This window comes from Salmo trutta, chromosome 27 (genome assembly GCF_901001165.1).
Source record: "Salmo trutta chromosome 27, fSalTru1.1, whole genome shotgun sequence".
In the NCBI taxonomy this organism is placed as follows: domain Eukaryota; kingdom Metazoa; phylum Chordata; class Actinopteri; order Salmoniformes; family Salmonidae; genus Salmo; species Salmo trutta.
The window spans coordinates 45963015-45969489 of record NC_042983.1 but is presented as its reverse complement, the minus strand read 5'-3'; positions in this window follow the sequence as shown (position 1 = coordinate 45969489).

Below are 6475 nucleotides of genomic sequence, written 5' to 3'. Positions count from 1 at the left end.
AGGGTTCCATTAATCGTGGTTGGAGTTTTTCCCGGATTTCCTGCTTCTTGATTACAGTAATATTCCAACCAGGATTTCTGGATAATCCAGGAATTTTGAGAAAAGTTCCTGTTAAAAGACAGACATCTTACTTCTAAACCCCTTGTTGTACCCATCAGGACAGACAGTGGGAATGGTTCATGAAGGGACCTCCTGCTTTCACTGCCCTCCTTTGAACTAAAGCAGACCGCTTGTCATAGGGGGAGGACACCTCTCCTGTGTCCACTCCTACTTTTCTTTCTTTAGTCTTTATTTAAAAACTGAGTTTTATCCCAGAGGTGACTATCACTCCGTAAAGCTCTGCTAGGCTTGCTGCCAATAGTCCGTTTATGTCGTCATATCCTTTTTGATTGGTTTTCTGCTTTTTTTTGCTCAGAGCTTACCTGTCTCGCTGACTGTCTTGCTGGCTGACTGGCTGACTGTCTCGCTGGCTGTCTCGCTGGCTGGCTGGCTGGCTGGCTGACTGTCTCGCTGGCTGGCTGGCTGGCTGACTGTCTCGCTGGCTGGCTGGCTGGCTGACTGTCTCGCTGGCTGACTGTCTCGCTGGCTGACTGTCTCGCTGGCTGACTGTCTCGCTGGCTGACTGTCTCGCTGGCTGACTGTCTCGCTGGCTTGGCTGACTGTCTCGCTGGCTGACTGTCTCGCTGGCTGACTGTCTCGCTGGCTGACTGTCTCGCTGGCTGACTGTCTCGCTGGCTGACTGTCTCGCTGGCTGACTGTCTCGCTGGCTGACTGTCTCGCTGGCTGACTGTCTCGCTGGCTGGCTGACTGTCTCGCTGGCTCGCTGGCTGGCTGACTGTCTCGCTGGCTGACTGTCTCGCTGGCTGGCTGGCTGGCTGGCTGGCTGGCTGGCTGGCTGTCTCGCTGGCTGGCTGGCTGGCTGTCTCGCTGGCTGGCTGGCTGGCTGTCTCGCTGGCTGGCTGGCTGTCTCGCTGGCTGGCTGGCTGTCTCGCTGGCTGGCTGGCTGACTGTCTCGCTGGCTGGCTGGCTGACTGGCTGGCTGACTGTCTCGCTGGCTGGCTGGCTGACTGTCTCGCTGGCTCGCTGTCTCGCTGGCTGGCTGGCTGACTGTCTCGCTGGCTGGCTGTCTCGCTGGCTGGCTGTCTCGCTGACTCGCTGACTGGCTGGCTGTCTCGCTGACTCGCTGACTGGCTGGCTGTCTCGCTGACTCTCTGACTGGCTGACTGTCTCGCTGACTCTCTGACTGGCTGACTGTCTCGCTGACTCTCTGACTGGCTGACTGTCTCGCTGACTCTCTGACTGGCTGGCTGTCTCGCTGACTGGCTGACTGTCTCTCAGGCTCTCTGGCTGACTGTTTCTCAGGCTCTCTGGCTGACTGTCTCGCTGACTGGCTGACTGTCTCGCTGACTGTCTGTCTGTCTCAGATCAGAGAGGACCAATAGACAATGTGAGAGGATATATCCTACAGAACTGTCTCATGTGTAGCACAGGAGGCTGCTGAGGCGAGGAGCTGAATACATGGATCAAACACATGGTGTCCGTTTCATTCATTTATCATGAGCTGTCCTCCCCTCACCAGCCTCCGGGGGTGCTTATGCTATGACTGTCAGACCTAACAGTCTAACCTAAGGAAAGTGCCAAGGAGAACTGACTGGAGACGATGACGCCGTACATCTCTTGATTTCTCCCAGTTTGTGGTCGTCAAAATGAGATGGCTGCACTGTCATGGACAACAGGTAGAAATACAACGAGAGGCATGCCCTTTTTTTCAGTACCATCTATTTTATCTGGATCTAGCACGAGGATGAGGGGGAAGTCGCCCCCTAGATGCTGATCTTGGATTTGGCAGTTCCCCACGAATAGTTAATGTTATGTTTTTTGGGAAGGCTGATTCCAGATCTGTAGCGAGGGGAAACTTCACCCCCCTGGAGAGTTCGCAGCAGTTGATTTATAATACAGAATATCTAGTGCTTATTAAGGGACCTGTATACTTTGTCTGTTTTTAGACAGCAGTTGAAGAAATGGGTGAAAGGCAGTTTAAATGTGTATAACTGTTGGGACTAATGCTGTACCATGTGATTAATAACTATCATCTCTGTATGTCCATACTTCTCTGTCCTGTTAAAGACTTGTCAGGCTGCTGTAGATGCTTCTCAATGTCTTCAGCTGTAATTCAATAGCCAGGCTCAGTGAGGCTCTGTTCCAGTATGACCATGTCCATGTCACTGGCTGTGAAAAGCTCTTTACAATGTTTTAATAAAGGGGAACTTCCCCCCCCCATCTGAATATTGCTTCTCTTGCTTTCCCAAATATATCCACTAGGGGGAGACAAATAATAGAAACTGTTTTGAGGTTTGCTCTCTGTCCCTCCACTCTCTCTATCCACCCCTTCTCAATTACAATTCAATGGGCTTTATTGTCATGGGAAACATATGTTAATGTTGCCAAAGCAAGTGAAATAGATAATCAACAAAAGTGAAATGAATAATAAAAATTAACAGTAAACTAAAGAGTTCCAAAAGAATAAAGAATTTTCAAATGACATATTATGTGTATATATACAGTGTTGTAATGATGTGCAAATAGTTATTAAAGTACAACAGGGAAAATAAATAAACATAAATATGGGTTGTATTTACAATGGTGTTTGTTCTTCACTGGTTGCCCTTTTCTTGTGGCAACAGGTCATAAATCTTGCTGCTGTGATGGCACACTGTGGTATTTCACCCAGTAGATATGGGAGTTTATCAAAATTGGGTTTGTTTTCAAATTCTTTGTGGATCTGTGTAATCTGAGGGAAATATGTGTCTCTAATATGGTCATACATTTGGCAGGAGGTTAGGAAGTGCAGCTCAGTTTCCACCTCATTTTGTGGGCAGTGTGCACATAGCCTGTCTTCTCTTGAGAGCCAGGTCTGCTTATGGCGGTCTTTCTCAATAGCAAGGCTATGCTCACTGAGTCTGTACATAGTCAAAGCTTTCCTTAATTTTGGCTCAGTCACAGTGGTCAGGTATTCTGCCACTGTGTGCTCTCTGTTTAGGGCCAAATAGCATTCCAGTTTGCTCAGTTTTTTTGTTAATACTTTCCAATGTGTCAAGTAATTATCTTTTTGTTTTCTCATGATTTGGTTGGGTCTAATTGTGTTGCTGTCCTGGGGCTCTGTGGGGTCTGTTTGTGAACAGAGCCCCAGGACCAGCTTGCTTAGGGGACTTCTCCAGGTTCATCTCTCTGTAGGTGATGGCTTTGTTATGGAAGGTTTGGGAATCACTTCCTTTCAGGTGGTTGTAGAATTTAACGTCTCTTTTCTGGATTTTGATAATTAGCGGGTATCGACCTAATTCTGCTCTGCATGCATTATTTGGTGTTTTACGTTGTACACTGAGGATATTGTTGCAGAATTCTGCATGCAGAGTCTCAATTTGGTGTTTGTCCCATTTTTTTGTGAATTCTTGGTTGGTGAGCGGACCCCAGACCTCACAACCATGAAGGGCAATGGGTTCTATAACTGATTCAAGTATTTTTAGCCAGATCCTAATTAGTATGTCTAATTTTATGTTACTTTCGATGGCATAGAAGGCCCTTCTTGCCTCGTCTCTCAGATTGTTCACAGCTTTGTGGAAGTTACCTGTAGTGCTAATGTTTAGGCCGAGGTATGTATAGTTTTTGTGTGCTCTAGAGCAACTGTGTCTAGATGGAATTTGTATTTATGGTCCTGGTGACTGGACCTTTTATGGAACACCATTATTTTGGTCTTACTGAGATTTGCTGTCAGGGGCCAGGTCTGTCAGGGCCCAGGTCTGTCAGGGCCCAGGTCTGACAGGGTCCATGTCTGGCAGAATCTATGCAGAAGATCTAGGTGCTGCTGTAGGCCCTCCTTGGTTGGGGATAGAAGCACCAGATCATCAGCAAACAGTAGACTTTACGAACATTTTAACATCTTGACCATGTTCTGTTATAATATCCACCCGGCACAGCCAGAAGAGGACTGGCCACCCCTCATAGCCTGGTTCCTCTCTAGGTTTCTTCCTAGGTTTTTGGCCTTTCTCAGGAGTTTTTCCTAGCCACCGTGCTTCTTTCACATGCATTGCTTGCTGTTTGGGGTTTTAGGCTGGGTTTCTGTACAGCACTTTGAGATTTCAGCTGATGTACGAAGGGCTATATAAATAAATTTGATTTGAAAATAAATTTGATTTTGATTTGATTTAGACTTCAGATTCTAGTAGGGTGAGGCCGGGTGCTGCAGACTGTTCTAGTGCCCTCGCCAAATCATTGATATTTATGTTGAAGAGGGTGGGGCTTAAGCTGCATCCCTGTCTCACCCCACGGCCCTGTGGAAATAAATGTGTTTTTTGCCAATTTTAACCATACACTTGTTTGTGTACATGGATTTTATAATGTTGTATGTTTTACCCCCAACACCACTTTCCATCAATTTGTATAGCAGACCCTCAGGCCAAATTGAGTCAAAAGCTTTTTTTAAATCAACAAAGCATGAGAAGACTTTGCTTTGTTTTGGTTTGTTTATTTGTCAATTAGGGTGTGCAGGGTGAATAAGTGGTCTGTCGTTCAATAATTTGGTAAAAAGACAATTTAACATTTGCTCAGTACATTGTTTTCACTGAGGAAACGTATGAGTCTGCTGTTAATGATAATGCAGAGGATTTTCCCAAGGTTGCTGTTGACTCATATCCCACTGGAGTTATTGGGGTCAAATTTGTCTCTACTTTTGTGGATTGGGGTGATCAGTCCTTGGTTCCAAATATTGGGGAAGATGCCAGAGCTAAGGATGATGTTAAAGAGTTTTAGTATAGAGAATTGGAATTTGTGGTCTGTATATTTTATAATTTCATATAGGAAACCATCAACACCACAGGCCTTTTTGGGTTGGAGGGTTTGTATTTTGTCCTGTAGTTCATTCAAGGTAATTGGAGAATCCAGTGGGTTCTGGTAGTCTTTAATAGTTGATTCTAAGATTTGTATTTTATTGTGGTTTTTGCTGTTTATTCTTTGTTTTAGTGTCCAATTTTCCCAGAAGTGGTTAGATTCTATGGATTCTTCAATTACATTGAGCTGATTTCTGACGTGCTGTTCCTTCTTTTTCCGTAGTGTATTTCTGTATTGTTTTAGTGATTCACCATAGTGAAGGCTTAGACTCAGGTTTTCTGGGTCTCTGTGTTTTTGGTTGGACAGGTTTCTCAATTTCTTTCTTAGATTTTTGCATTCTTCATCAAACCATTTGTCATTTTAAATTTTCTCATGTTTTCTGCTTAAAATTTCTAGATTATTTAAGGGGGCTGAGAGATCAAATGTTCAAGTGTTCTGCTGCCAAGTTTACACCTTCACTATTAGTCAAACATTTTGTTGTCCTTGAATTTGTTGTTGCTTAATAGTTTTTTGGCAGGTTTCCACACTACTTTCCTTCCTTCTATAGCATTTCATAATATTATTCAGTTCATTTGGCTTTGATGCCTCATGACTGAGTGTTGCTCTGTAGAAGTAGACTGTGATCTGGGATGTCAGTGGGCTGACTGTGAATGCTCTGAGAGACTCTGGGTTGAGGTCAGTGATAAAGTAGTCTACAGTACTACTGCCAAGAGATGAGCTATAGGTGTACCTACCGTAGGAGTCTCCTCGAAGTCTACCATTGACTATGTACAAACCCAGCATGTAACAGAGCTGCAGGAGTTGTGACCCATTTTTGTTGGTTATGTTGTCATAGTTGTGTCTAGGGGGGCGTATGGGGGAGGGAATGCTGTCACCTCCAGGTAGGTGTTTGTCCTCCTGTGTGCTGAGGGAATGCTGTCACCTCCTGGTAGGTGTTTGTCCTCCTGTGTGCTGAGGGTGTCAGGATCTTGTCCAGTTCTGGCATTTAGGTCGCCACAGACTAGTACATGTCTCTGGGCCTGGAAATGATTGATCTCTCTCTGATGTAGCGTAGCGGGGAACAATGCTAATGACGGCCTTTTCCTCATTAACCACCCACTTTACAGGGAAACAGTGAGAGAGAGTTTGACACAGCGGATGGGAGGGAGCAGCATATCATTGCTAATGACTCCCTCACAGGAGGAGTAGATTTAATAAGCTTTAATTACTCACCAGTGCCTCTCTAACACGGGGGGATGTGTTCACACGTAATGTGTCATTTAGTAATGAACAATTTAGAGGACCATCAGCTGTATTATATTAGCTCTATCTGAGGAGAGAGGACAATTAGCTGTATTATATTAGCTCTGTCTGAGGAGAGAGGACAATTAGCTGTATTATATTAGCTCTGAGGAGAGAGGACAATCAGCTGTATTATATTAGCTCTGTCTGAGGAGAGAGGACAATCAGCTGTATTATATTAGCTCTGTCTGAGGAGAGAGGACAATCAGCTGTATTATATTAGCTCTGTCTGAGGAGAGAGGACAATCAGCCGTATTATATTAGCTCTGTCTGAGGAGAGAGGACAATCAGCTGTATTATATTAGCTCTG